The sequence below is a fragment of the Trichoplusia ni genome, chromosome 12 (genome assembly GCF_003590095.1).
Source record: "Trichoplusia ni isolate ovarian cell line Hi5 chromosome 12, tn1, whole genome shotgun sequence".
NCBI classification, from domain to species: domain Eukaryota; kingdom Metazoa; phylum Arthropoda; class Insecta; order Lepidoptera; family Noctuidae; genus Trichoplusia; species Trichoplusia ni.
The window spans coordinates 10,890,805-10,906,763 of NC_039489.1; positions in this window are offsets into that span (position 1 = coordinate 10,890,805).

Consider the following 15,959-nt stretch of genomic DNA (forward strand, 5'->3'; position numbering starts at 1 on the left):
TATGTTTTTTTTTTTCAGCCGTTACTTTCCCACTGCAGGGCAAAGGCTTCCCTTAGATTCTTCCACCCTGTCCGGTCTATTGCTTTTGCCATCCACTGTTTGTGGTACGCATCCATTTCGTCACGCCATCTCATTCTCAGGATTGATATATTAGGGTAGTTTTATTCCAATTTTATGTTCTCTTGGCATCATTTTCGATGTGTAGCGGACAGGCCCGGGAGCAACGGCTAGTATATATATCCGAATATTTTCATGATCAAGGCCGAATTTATGTTAAAAGAAAAATATGCTCATTTTTCACGAATGATTCAGGTTTTTCTATTTTTATAACAGCTTTTGTTTTCAGATTAAATACAGGTATTGAAAAATCTTATTGTTCATGAATGAAATGTTTTTCTCTTCACCAAAGACGAATGATTCAGTGCAATTCTTAGATAGCTAATGGAAAGGAATTTATCCGATTTTTTCCAATTATATTTTTGTTAATTGGGTACAAAACCGAAATTCAACTCAACTGAGAATAATAACTTTCTATCAATATTAAATGACCACATTCAACTTAATATAAGGAAAACTAACAAAAGTGTCAGCGAGAAAGTTTGGCAAAAATTTTTTTCTTTTGCTGTTTCATCCTTTCGTTTTTGGTAGTATGCATCCAGATTTTGGTGTCTCTCATTGCATTTTACTATTATTATCCGCCCTCGTTATTCCACAGCTAAGCAAAGGTCTCCCTCTCCTCTTTCCATATTTCTCTTCCACAAATTTAAATTTGTATCACCACACAAAAGTACATGTATTTCAGGAAGACGTCGAGCTCAGCAAATTTTAATGTTCTCATTGTATCGTATGAGGCCTTTTCACTTTCAAACAAAAACAATAATATATTTGAAATGACGTCATTTAAATCCAATAACTCTTAGTAAAGGGCAATTACATGTACAATTCAAACAAAGTATTACACTGCTAACGGGATATAAAAGTTGTAAGAAACGTTTATGGGAATTTCGACATTAATGTGTTTACGTAAGAGGCATAATGGTGTGTATTCGAACGGATGTCGGATTGTGTCGCAAATAAATTTGATATTCATTTATTTTTGTAAGTACCTTGTAGTTTTGCGTAGGGACTTGAGAATTTGGTTCCGTGGGCTGTAAATGGGTGTGCAATATTTTTTGCTGATACACGTGTGTTTTTTGTGTGAATGTAGGTGATTTGTGAATAGTCGGTAACTAAACAATTACATACATATTGTCATCATCGGCCTAGCCTTTTCCCAACTATGTTGGGGTCGGCTACCAGTCCAACCGGTTTCAGCTGAGTACCTGTGTTTTACAAGGAGCGACTGCCTATCTGACCTCCTCAACCCAGTTACCTGGGCAACACGACACCCCTTGGTTAGACTGGCTGTCAGACTTTTTTAAGCTTCTGACTACCTGTAACGACTGTCAAAGATTTATGAATAACAGCCGGGACCCACAATTTAACGTGCCTTCCGAAACACGGAGGAACTCGCTATGACAAAGATGGTCACCCATCTACGGACCAACCGCGTCAAGCATAGCTTAACCTGTGATCGAATCACTTATGCGGTTATAGCACAGCCACGAGCTCCTCTAATTACATAGATAATGTACAATGTGAAATCTGGATTTGCAATGTTAGTATCTAAATTCACAAGCTAATTGAGCAAATGGAATGGAAATCAAAGCTGTTTTTTTTCTTTAGCAGTAGAATAAGTACATGGAGATATTTTAGGAAATCAGTCTTTAAACAAAGCATTTTTTTAAACTGAATCCATTAAAAGTAATATCCATTCCAAATCTGACTTGCAAAATCGAATAAAGAAAAAGAAAATAGTCCTCTTTTTGAGTGGTGACCCTTACCCATCCGGCTAACCGGTTTTACAACCATTGTATCATCTCTAAAACCTTAATTTAAAATATTAGCCAAATAACACCTCAACAAGGTTCCAGTTCATGTCCATAAATCAGAATTAAAACATTGCCTGTCCATTTTTTTTTCTATCTATCTCTGTCTCTCTGCAGGCCAAAGCCTTTCTAGTCTTCTTGCATCTCTTTCTATCCAGGGCTGTGCTGTTTCACGTTGGGCCCAATTACTGCAATTAAAATACGAGTATATCTGTTTATTTATAGAACATTTTATTTTTGAAATAAACCAGCGTTAGCGCTTCAATTATAATTAGCTTTAGACTTGCTGAAAAAATACCGAAAAACAAAGTGGGTACGGGGCCCGGTATCTACCTAGACTTTACCAAGACCTGCAAGGTAAACTCTAGGTACACTACAACACTGGCTAATAACGTGATTTGGGATTAACAAAATTATTTTCGAAATCGATTTAGTAGATCCACAGATGAAAATCTACAATCTTACAAACTTAGTCACATCACAATAATACATTTACCGAGACACCCGTTTTTTATACTCTGCTAACAAATATATTTGAAATGTTTTTTTAGGATATTTTTACGGTATACATTCGTAGCGTATTTTTCGTAGTCCATGTCGACCTTTACTGTCAACAAAGTAACAACTCATGTCACTTTTTCCCCTCGAGGTATTCCAACTTTTAAGGGCCGGTTAAAAATGTATACAAACTCGTAACATAACTAGTTAGTTTTCAGTTTAAGGTTATATGAAGTCTGAGTTATTAACACTGTTTTCACATTACCAGTTGGAGTATTTGTGTTATTAGGGACTTAAAAATTCGGCTTTACAAAAAGAATGTCATACATTAAAGTTTATACCACGAACTGTTTTTATTGTCTCTTCTCGTGTACAATATCTGTGAGAAATGCAACTGTCAAAGAACGACATTATTCATGTTTTAAAGCCTGATGACGGATTGACACTTTGGAACCGTGCAACTAGTCAGTAATGTAACGTTTTAAAAGTGCCTGAAAAACGGCCTATTCGAAATAAAAACTTTGATTTTGAGGAGCCTTCATAATAAGGGTTCCAATTTTACCCCTTAGATACAAAATGCTAAAAAAACATGGCCTCTCACATCACGTCAGAATTGCTTCAAACCAAAAAAAAACGTGTCCAGAGTCCACGTGTCAGATATTCAGCTACATCCCTCATGCTGCAGAATATCTATGTAAATATTTAAATAACGAATCCCGCACAGGTTCCGAGCATGAAGGATGTATATGAGAAATGTATGAGAAAACTTTTCCAAGCTTCATACGGAATTACGGCCACGCATCGTTTTATTAAATCTTGTATTTTATTTAATAAGGAACAGTGTTTAAAAGCTCGTATGACGTTGCTTCGTATAGTTTTATTACATTTATTGCAATAAGTTGGCTTCATTTAAGATGCTACTGCACTATACGGTTTAATCATTGTTGGAGGGCTTACTTTTCCCTTGTATTCTGAACACAACTAAATAAATGAAAAAAAATAAGTAGAATATAAACAGATAATATTTTATTTACCGTTTTATATAATAGTACCAATTTCATTCCAGACTTTCTTATTCATTTTTTTTTTGACCTAACGAAATTCAATTTTTTTAAAAGACTTCTACCATATCTACCACATAAGATTATGTTTATGGAAAATAGCAACATTAAAAATAAATTCACGAGTGAAAAATACAGGGTGTAAGGAACACCGTACCACCAAAGTCGCATAATGACTTTAAAATAACGTGTTAATTAATATTAAAGAAGTCGCTACCGTCGGAGATTAATATTTATAGATTTAGTCATTTTTGAGCACGCAATGAATTGGATACCGCGCGATCCTTACGCTCAGCGTACGTACTTACACGAACTGTAATGTGGTAGGAGGGCGACACTCGGCGACACGATCGAAACATTCGAAACGCGCGCGCATTTTATAAAAATGTTGTGATGTAACGAAAAACAATCACAAAAAAATACCAATCAATTTACACTATTCTGACGTCAATCTGTGTCTTGTGTATTATTAAATCAAACCTACTCTTACCTTAATCTCGCTCACTTCTAACCAGATAAGGTTCGAAAATTTCGAAATGTCCGCCATCTACGTGCACACAAATTTTGGCGCGGCGAAAAATCTGCTGCTGAACCCGGGGCAAAAAGTACCGCGTCCAGTAAATGTTCATCGCGAGACTTGCATTGCCACGTGCTTTGCCATAACACATTAGCATGTTGCCATTCTCCCGGGCGGTAAAATAACCTATCGAGCTACTAGGATCGTAATTTAAATAATACACACACAACACACGCACTTATATCACTTAACACAATAAAATTGTCTGCCTACACGATAATTAGTCCGCGAATTACCCGATTGCACATGCACATTCGATTAGCGTAAGGAACAAACTGAGTAAAAATAGGTACTATTTTGAAAAAAGCCGAACTTTCGGTTTTACCTTTGAGTAGTGTTGGACCTAGGTACCTATGATTCTTTATCGATAAATTACATGAGGTCGAAGTGAATATCGTAAAATTATTCTTGACAATAAAGTACTTAACTTAAACCTTTAAAATTGATTAATCACAAAATGTACTTTTGTGTAAGAACATAATTGTTTTATGTGACTGGAATAATTATTCAGCAGTTCGTAGGAAAAAAATGATAAAAATTTTTAGGCAGGAATTTCATTAGTAGATGATGGATATTAGTAACAAAACAGAGTTTAATTTTAGAAAAAATAAATTATTGTTTATAACAACATGTTTTAGAACTACAGAATTCTAAACAATAACAAACTGTTAATAATAAAAGGTTTTAATAAATTTCGTAGTACGATAAGTTGATAAACGCTGAGAAGGTGATTTTCTATTTTATAACATGGAACCCGTGTAACAAAAATCGATGTACTATTTTATCCAGTGTCACAGGTACGTCACTCGCCGATACCGCTGTAGGTGTCGGCGACGCGCTGGCGGTGTCGACAAAGGCGGCTAGCGGTGCCTACAAAGCGCGCGGCTTTTTTTAAAGGAATTAGTAGGCAGGATTACGAATAATGCGTGCGAGTGCGCGCGCAATAGTTGCGCTATCTCTTACGCTTGTCGCTCATGAGTATTGGTTCGGTTTTGACGTCACTTTCGGTTAGATTTGCAAGAGAGCGATGACCGACGAGTACCTTTACGAATCAGCTGATCGGGAGCAGTTTTTAGTGTTTCATTTACATTGCCTTTTTTTGTGAAAACGGCTTAATAATGATTTTGTTTATGAAAATATTATTGAAATACGTAGGAAAAATGATTTTATGACACATAAAATTAAAAAAACGCGAAAAAAAACTTCAATTTTCATGAAAAGACCGATGAAAAATTCCAACGCAGTGGGGTCTGGAATCATGTCTAGAACTCAGGTCCCACGGAAAAGTCACGGTGTTCCTTACACCCTGTATTATGCTTCTTTTTCACACATGCATAAAAAAGCATATTAATATTATTGCGTTTTAATATTATTTGCAAGAAAATATTAATCAATTCAAAAATCCCATTTTATTCTTAACGGTTTTCTTCTAGAAAACTGTGTGTTCAAATGCATAAAGACCTAACTTCACAAATCGGTATCGTTAGCTGCAGGATGTTGGCTGGACTCCAAGCATACTGCACTGATCACAGCTATCAGCACACACCTATGATGCTAGAATGTTTTATTGATACTTATGTTGGTAGCTCACATATTGCCTTTCAAGAAGATCTTTTCGTGTTAAATAATTAGTTTTTAAGATATCGTGAGGGCAACAAAAACACTGAGAGAATTTTCAAGGGTGTGAGTACGACTATATGATATTTAAAACAAAACCTATCATAAATTATTAAGTTTTATTAATTTTTAAATTTTGTTTGACCAGTTAACCAATACATATTGATAATGGTATGTTTTCCGTCTATCTTGTGCTATGTCAATTATGACCTTATTGAGTACTTGATTACAATTTTGCTAATTAGCCTAATTACATTTAGGGTTTATACAATAAACAAAAACTGGACTAAAAAATTAAAGTTAAAATATTTGTTGCTTTTATTTTAGACGATCCCCGCATTAAGTAAATATTTAACAAACATTCAAATCCCAAACCGAGACTCAGGAAAAGTATTCATAGCTCACACAATGGTTGTTCTACATGGGGATCAAACCTGCGACAAGACAAGTCTTGCACAGAAGTGGTGACCTGAACGACTCGGCTATCCGTGCAGTCTTTTTACGTTTTAAATTACTTAAAGAAACAGCCTTAAAATCATAAAAATAGCCTATAAAAACACTTCATTGCTTCCATATACCTACTTGCTCATAAAAAAGCAATCAACCGACGATCCTAAGTACACATTACTTAAATTGCTTGAAAACGGCTGAGAAAAACCATTTAATAAAGATACTTTTAAAATTTTCCTCATAATTGACTTTTAACGTTAAAAGATCGCCATAGAATTTCGGTAGGTATTTCATCTCTGAAAATAGCAAAACAATTGCAAAACGTATGTCATTGTTTTCATGTTCTGCACTATTTAAAAACTATATTCTAAAACTATTACAAGCCATCTAGTATCAAAGAAAGGCAACCTTGTATTATGAGTGCTAGACAACTGATATCCGGTCGTCTGTCACCAGGCAGTATCTTATGAATCGTGATAGATAGATGAAATTTTCACAAAGGATGTAAGTATTAAAAATCTTGCAATTAAAAATAGAAGTCAGGGTTATGGAACAATTAGTATTAACATAGTTACGAAATTGATGAGAGGCATTCTGTTTTTTTTATCCCATTCGAAAGGATCGCACAGAGTCAGTTGATGGATTGATTCTTCATCAGAAATCTACTGAAAATATTTTTAGTACTTTTTTAACATTTACACAATATTGTCATGATCTTTGTTTATGTTGTTTATCGCGTTTTTGTTCGTGAGTAGGAACCAGTTCGGAAAAACATGAATTATAAATAGGCTTCCATTTTGTGTTCATATTGTTTTGCGGACCAGAACTCGAAAACAATGACCTCTGTGTTGTAAGCTTTTTAAAATGTATGATAAATACGTAAGCGGTATGTATTTTTTGACACCGAGGGTTCTGTACGACCGTTTGTGGGTACTCAACATCATTTTTATAGTGCCAAGCACTAACAGATTTATAAACGTTACAGTATTTGTTGTAATAGTGGCAATAGTAATAAATCATCTGTGAAAATTTCAACTGACTTGCTACCACTGTTTACAATGTACAGTTTGGTGATGGACGAATAAAGAGATATTTGGCGAACGGACGTCAATCCTTGAGTAAAAGGGAGCTCTCTTTTACCCTTTGCGTACGGGACCCAAAAAATATAAAGTGATGACATTCCTACTTGACATGTGACTTGTCAGTTACGCACGTCAAGTTATATTTTTGGTTGTGACACGGTAAGAAATATTCTTTGTCATCAAGATAATGATTTATTGATGGAAAAGAATATTTCTTACAATGTTCATATACAATTGTATATCTCATCTAAGTAAATAGTTTTTGGTATTTTTTTTTAAATCTTCATAAATAACGGGAAATCGCAACGGGAAAAATATTTTATACAAAAACATACAATGTCTAACAGATTGTATGTTTCGGCAGTTATATAAAAAAAAACCACACTTCGAGTTACACAGTAGTTTATTTATCAAATTTAACAGACTACACTTTTTAAATAAAAAATAACTTTAAATGTTCACAGTAAGTACTTCAACTGGACTATTCACAATTGCGCGGTTACCCTAGTGAAGGGTTATATCGATCCGGTTAGGTGCAGGGGTTTTAGCTGAAAACCAACAAGTTGGAGCGGATCCGAAGATCACAATTATAGCAGCACCCTGAGCCTAAACTCTGAAAAACTGACTCTATTTTGGGAAAAGTTTGAGCATTTATAGTCAACTAGCTGTTGCCCGCGACGTCGTCCGCGTGGTTAGAAGAGGTAAGTTAGGATTTTTTGAACGGAAGCCCTCGAAGTTGAATATTTTTCCCCGTTTTTGCCACATTTTCCATTGTATCTTCGCTCCTATTAGTCGCAGCGTGGTGGTTTATAGCCTAAAGCCTTCCTCGATGTCTATTCAACACAAAAATAATTTTTCAATTTTTGATCAGTAGTTCCTGAGATTAGCGCGTTCAAACAAACAAACAAATAAACAAACTCTTCAGCTTTATATATAAGTATAGATTATTGCTGATGTTTGACATAGGTAAATGCAATTTTGTATAACAAGCGGTACAAAGATTATAAATATGGAAGTAGGCGATTTAGTAGCATCTTAGAGACGTAACAAATCGACCTTAAATAAATACTACTGATCCAAGCTTGATGAAATTCTAATAGGACCAAATGACAGCTATTTTACTTTAAATAAAGAATCAACGCAATCGAACCCCTTCTGAAGTTCTTAGATAACAAACTAAAAAACATTAGAACATCTCATTTTGATATCAGTTGAAAATATTGCAGTCTATCAATATTATTGCTTTAAAACTGTTTATAAAACGAGATTATTTTACCTTTCAAATCTCCACAAAGCCTACTGTTATAATTTTCGCTGACTGAAAACACAATCGGATCACATCAATACACAATCAGATTTGAGTACAAATGCTAGAGAGTCAGTCAAATCGCAAGGTGAAAAAAGAGAATAAACTTGAAGACAATTTGAAATAGGAGTAAGCGGCTTTTAAAGAGCTCTTGATGGACTATTGTTGGTAAGATCCTCTTAAGTGTTAAGGCTATGTTGCCGAAGTATTTTGAAGCATTTTCTGTTTTGAATTTCATTGTCATTGGGTGGGTTCAGATTTGATAAATGAATATGGTGCTGAACACGCTATCTTAGTTGGAAATAGACTATCAAACTTTAAATGTGCAGGAATGGCATTCCTTTTCGCGACACAAAACGCAGACAACGACGTAGATTGTCTTTTTTTTATCCGTCTCTTGTCTTGCAAAATGGGTTTTCAATTAATCTGCATTTCGTTTTGTTTGTTACCTGAGATTTTCGGACTGGATAAACCGATTTTATTGATTTTTCTTTTACGTGAAATGTCATTTGGTCCCATAAAAAATCATCAAGATTGTCTCAGCAGTTTCGTTTGAAGTCGGTTGTCTTTAGTATCTATACTTCTATTCTTCTATATACTAATATATAAAGCTGAAGAGTTTGTTTGTTTGTTTGAACGCGCTAATCTTAGGAACTATTGGTCCAAATTGATTTTTTTTTGTGTTGAATAGACCGTTCATCGAGGAAGGCTTTAGGCTATAAACCATCACGCTGCGACTAATAGGAGCGAAGATACAATGGAAAATGTGAATAAAACAGGGCAGGTATAAATCATTACTTATATCTTCTACCTACGGGGACGAAGTCGCGGGCAACAGCTAGTAATTAATAATTCTAGCGCATTCGGCGCGATGAGCTACGAGGCGCGAATGTTACCAAGGTTTAAAAGATTTGGTGCCTTTCGCTTCCTTACTTCAACAAAGCTTGTTCGTTTGATGCATGCGTTCAGTACGCGAACATATACAGGAAATGTCACGACACGCGAACAACACATTCATTAGATCTGGACACACCCTAACAGTGCTAATAACTGGTGTTGTGGAGGCTTTCGGAATGTATGGTGTTGTTATTAATGATACTACTAATTAAACACACGCAAATGATTTGCGAAGACGTAGTTCTATTTAAGGTATGTCAAAAAAAAGAAATCGATCATGATCATAATTATATAAAGAGGCGAAATAAATTATATTTCAAGCCTTTTAATTTACACTAGTTAGTAAATAATTAAATATCGATCAAAAGAGAATTTAAAATATTAAAGACTCTATTTAGCTACGAGTTCTATAGAACGGCCTACGAAAAGCCTTCAGCTGCCTACGTACGTAGCACTCTGCGTAGCTTACAAATACTTTGACGGCTTTCTATTACTGAGTGGCTACGGAAAATGTGGTCGAGGTTTTTAGTTGGAAAAAGATTTTTGTAGGCCACCCATTTTCAGTGTTATAGTTCAAATAGCTAACTGGCATTTTCATTCAGATTGCAAGTAGCTGTGATTTTTAAAGAGGTGGGTGCGAGAAGGGTTTTTAAATTCTACATAGCACAAAAAAATATGAAATACTTAGTTTAAATCCGCGTTTCTCTTTTCGGGGATGAGTTTTTGTAAAAGTATCCAAAATCCTACAATACTATACTAATCCTACCATAGTGTTTGAATTTATTCCATTTAAAATTTATTAAATAATCAGGTTTCACTGAAAGCAAGATAGACTAGTCTATCTAACTTGCCTAACTTAGTCTAACTTCTACCTTTCAAACATGAGTATGACTTAAAGCCAAACAAATAAATTCACGTGGCTTTTTCGTTTATTTTTAAGCTTTTAAAAACTCATTTACAATGATAAGTAATTCCCGTTGGTTGTTTGCAAGGCGTGAATAGCTGTGGGAATTGCTTGGTATTCACGGGGGACGCATTTGTGTGACCAGGCGATATATGTTCAAGGGATTGTATTAGTGTTTACGGTTCCGTATCCAAAGGGTAAAAACTGAATGATATTACTGAGAATTTTGATAGTAACTGTCGTGAGAATGATTCATTATTAAATGATTTAACGGTTTACACACGCGTATTTATCGGGGTAGCCCGACTAGTTTCGGACCCAACCGGAGTCCTTAATCATGAGCAGACGCGGCGGGATCGCGAGGCGAACGTTCAACTCGCGATCCCGCCGTGACATCCGTTACATCATTTAATTACTGAGAATTGGTTGTCTATCCGACTATCGCCAGGCTGTATCTTATGAACCGTGATAGACAGTCAAAATTGTCACAGATGATGTATTTCTGTTGACGCTATAAAATTCTAAAAGTAAATTTTTTGTGGTTGAAATAAGGTTGTTACCGTCATAAAGTGTGAGTACCCATCCTCAAATTTATTTGTCATCTAACCGATTAGTACGGAACCCTATTCGTATAGAAACTTCAATGTCGCGAGTGCATCTCATACTAAGTAGACAAGTTATTTATTTAAGAGAGGAATGACTGAGGTTTGTTATTTTACAGTTTACAAAAACGAATGTTTGTCACAAATGTTTGCCATACATCTAGTATGGCAAACATACATTACATAAACATTACCCACATTCGTAGACTAGGTAGACTGGCTGTCAGACTTTTTTTCAAGCTTCTGACTACCTGTAACGACTGTCAAAGATGTAGGAATAACAGCCGGGACCCACAATTTAACGTGCCTTCCGAAACACGGAGGAACTCGTTATGACAAAGATGGTCACCCATCTACAGACCAACGAGCGTCAAGCATAGCTTAACCTGTGATTGTATCACTTATGCGGTTATAGCTTAGCCACGAGCTCCTCAGTGAATGAGCAGATTGCGGATTACAATTAAATGAAGGTCTTAGCTCCGTAGCCTTATTGTAAATCCTCCCACGTATTTAATGTTTCCACGTCGTATTAATGTTGATCTAGTTCACCATTTTAATAGGTTTTCGTTTTTCCAGTATTATATTAAGAAGGAGTATTGAAAAGGTTGGTTACGTACTGTTTAATAAATGAACTTTAACATGAACTGAATAAAAAACAAATGTTGCTCCTACAGGATCTAGTCTATCCAAAGGTTGTCTGTAGAAGATTGCTTTTAACGATAAGACCGAATTTTGTGGCACTATTTAAATATTCATTTGTATAAAATCCTGTACTTATGTGTAGTACTATCTATCTATCAAGATCCCATGTCACGATGCAGCGATGGTATGAATCCTAGACCAAATAAAGAATGCTAAAATAATCCTGTAGTGTATGTTAGCATTGCACCCGTACGAAACAAGAGAGGGAAATAAATTATTTAAAAAAAAGATGCTTCGACCATTTTGTTCTACGGCCCAAACAGGCTGGCAATATGCCTGATGTCCAATGATAATCGTAGCACCAGCGGATTTCTTTAATTATAATTTTAACACCAAACTTTAATTATAATTTTATACATATTTGGCATTGGCACTCCAAAGCACAACTTTTTAATTTTCTGATTAAGAACGCCGAACAATATATTTTTCGTTACGAAAATGATTGACGCATTGCAGCAAATATCTACACTTACATAGTAAACAGTATTTCTTTTGTTTTCACCCCTTTCAAACGCGTGTTGTAGCAAGCTTATAGCATGTTTAACTATTATACGCAAAGAAATAACAGACAAGGTAAAATAAAACTAGATTTTTATGCAAAATTGTAAATAAATTACCTACAGAATAGAGGAATTTAAAATTATTGTTTAAAATGTTAACATTGATAAAAATACATCACCTTTTTATGAGGACCTTACTTATTTCCGCCTCCAAAGCATGACGCTACATATCTATAGATAGTATATAATAAAGCGAATATCATATTTCACTTTAAAATTCAATTTAAATGAAATCACATCAAATTCCCATTAACAGTTTTTATTTGGCAAACTTCCACGACGAACTATCGCTACTCATAAAGGTTTTACTGTATATTGTAAATAAACTTTATTCTTCTCCAAGTATGTTTCAACGTTACATAAATTTATTTTTAAATAGGTATTGAAACAAAAAAAGCGGTCAAGTGAGAGTGGGCCACGCGACACCGAGGATGCTGTACAAATAGAAATAATATCGAGTAAACAGATGGTCCATCAAAGTGACCGGTTTGCTATCACGGTTCATGAGATTTGATTTAGAGGCAGACTGAAAGACGGACACGGAGAGCTGATATTTCGCAACAGGGTACCTATCTCTACCTTTTGGGTTCAGAACTTCAAAAATCCTCACTTCAATAGACAAGCTAGTTGAAAGACTGTTAACGTAACCTAATTTGTAAATAACTAGAACAAAATTTAAAACAAATCCTAAGATAAGTATTACAAGACTACAGTCTACACATTATAAAAAAGCAGCTCTGTTATGAATATCAAAAGCCTCGAAACCCACGTGAAGCTATAAGTGTTTAAAAAAAAACACCTGTTTTAACGCAAACATTACTTTTAAAACAATGTATAACATATGTAGAACAAACATCGGATGAATTATTAATTTAACATGCGCTATCGTCGATGTAGCGAATTTCTATACAACACCGCATAACACTATCGGTGTGGTATTCGCAAGCTTTTCCGCAGATCAGAAGCTGAGGGAAAAACACCACCTCGCTTCGACCCACGTAAGGTAGATATATCTGTCTCTTTCTGCCCCTGGAGCGGGAAATTCTACGTCGTGGTGGTCAGACTTGTAGATTCTCGTGACTGGCTTGGACGGTTTTTCGTACGCGCTCCATATAAATTACGATACAACTTTTCATCGATAAATTTAAGTGTTCTTGTAAATATGTGTGTGTAGTGTTGTGTATGTGTTAGTGTTGTATTGAAAGACATATAGTGAGGTGAGTAAATTATTTTTATTTATGAAGTATTTATTTTTCTTTTCAATTGAAACTGACTGTTATTTTAGTTAAGATTTACTGCAATTATTCTTTTGACCTTGCTTATATTATATCGAAGTCAGTTTTTAATTCAGGTTAAAATAATATTTATTTTATTTAGTAAATTTTCTTGTCTGGTGCGCAGAAGGTTTTTTTGCCTTTTTATTGAAAATTGCTCTGAAAACAAAAGATAAAAACGTACTACATAGGTTTAATTGTTGAAATGCAGATTAGAAGGAAATACTCTGACTAATATGAATCTTGTAATGGACTTAAATATCCTAGTAATACCATAAATAAAGAAAACACAATGTTTTCTTTCTTTCTTAATTAATTTATAAAATACATATCATAATACAAGATACATAAAGATTCCATTCGTACATTGCCTTCCATTCGCCATCTACATGTTATTATAATTTTAAATTAGCGAAACCTTATATACAATTTTCCATTTTAAAATAAGCAAAAACAGTTTCATCAAAATAATATAATAATGTTCATTAACAAGTTTAATGAGGGATCTAAGACGTGGGTGTCAGATTCCACGTAATTTTGAATACTTTGAATCAACCTTTATAGAATTTGCGATACACAGAAAAACGGATAAAAGGGATATTCAAACTAATTAGTTATTACAAGGCTTCAAAATAACAATTTGACAAGATACATTTATTTTCTAAAGTGAACGATTTTGGCGATTAATGATTGTTTAAAATCTTTTCAATTGAATTATAAAATTTAAAAAGGTTTTATAGCTATTTGCAGTATTAAAAAAAACAATCGAACACCAGAATAGCATTCAAATTGAGATCACTAATTTTATTTACTATTTATAAACTTATTGCCATTGGCAATAAGGCTTGCAATAAAATTGATAATGCATTTATAAATATGTGTCCTCGCACGCACACTATATTATTTTGATTCTTGTGTGTTTCGAAGACATTAAGAATTTGAATAAAACAAAGAAACGTCATCATAATGATACTAATGTTCATAAATTTCTGTTTAGTACTGGGATGTAGATACCATAGGCTAAATATATGATTTTGTTATACAGACCACACTTACTTTTGCTAACAAACAAGGTTGTAGAATATTATTGCAAATAAATTCAATACTATAAAGCTTCTCACTGAAAATAAGATTTTTTTATCACTCTTAAACAACCCCACAGTTTACACAAAAGTCGTAATCATAGCGTAAGATAAACTGTTATAGAAATCTATATCATAGCCCTAGAGATAACAAAAACTATTTTCTATTACAAGAGCAATTGAATCGTTGAACTATTGAATGTTATTATAATCGAGAAAGTGAATGAAAAGGTCCGTTTAACAAATGAAGAAATATTACATCATACCACAACAAAACCCAGTCATATATGAATGAAACTTAAGATAATCTCTCAGATGATCGTCCTAGTAATACTACGGTTATTATTCACATAAAAACTAAAAAATATTATACGAGTCTTTCTAAACTCGTTGAATATATCAAGTGTAAAATGGTCACCAACCCAATCACCATCCTTTACTCTCTACTAACCTTAAATTAAATGCGAATATATGTATGGACTAGCTGTTGCCCGCGACTTCGTCCGCGTGGTTAGAAGATATAAGTTATAATTTATACCTGCCTTCTATCTATCTATCTGCCTTCTATCTATCTTGTAGGATTCAGTCAGCGTTTGCAATGTAAGCGCAAAAAATGTGTTTTTTTATGAGCTCACATTAGAAACCTCAAAAATTGTAGCCTATGTGTTATTCTGATGTATAAGCTATATTGTGGTAAAGTTTCATTCAAATCCAATTAGTAGTTTTTACGTGAAAGAGTAACAAACATCCATACATCCATACTTACAAACTTTCGCCTTTATAATAGTAGGTATGGATGTTCCTCTTTCACGCAAAAAAACTACTTAACGGATTTAGACGAAACTTGGTACGCGTACACAGATAGATAGAGATAGATCATAACATAGGACAGTATTTTTTTTCGATTTTATATTCCCGTGGGATCATTTTCGAATTTTAGCTTGCAACAGCTATTGTCAACATAATTTCTATCTTATGTTTTGATGTTTAAATAAAGAACATGGAATGTATTCGATATCGATTTAGTTCACAGTAAAAGTCCCTTTTTGGACTCCAATCAAAACTTCGATCAGTTTTCGTCGTCATTATAATCTGCTGTTCACCGTCTATTGCAATTTTGAGAGATTCTACGCGTTTACTCTGAACTCTTTAATGGAATCCAAGTGGATAATTTTTAAACTTCAGTCGTGAAATATTAAGATCATAAATTCCTTTCTACAATTCGACAGCCGAATAGCCCAATAGGTCACCATGCGATACCCACTCTGCGCAACGTGTCACGTAGGACAAGCGATTGTGTGATTCTCGAAATCTTGTCCTGAGTTCGGATGCCTTTGTGCATATTGTGATTTGAATGTTTGTGAAATTCGCCCCGCGACACAAGGACAAAGAGGAGGAAGGAGAAAGTTTTTTATAGTA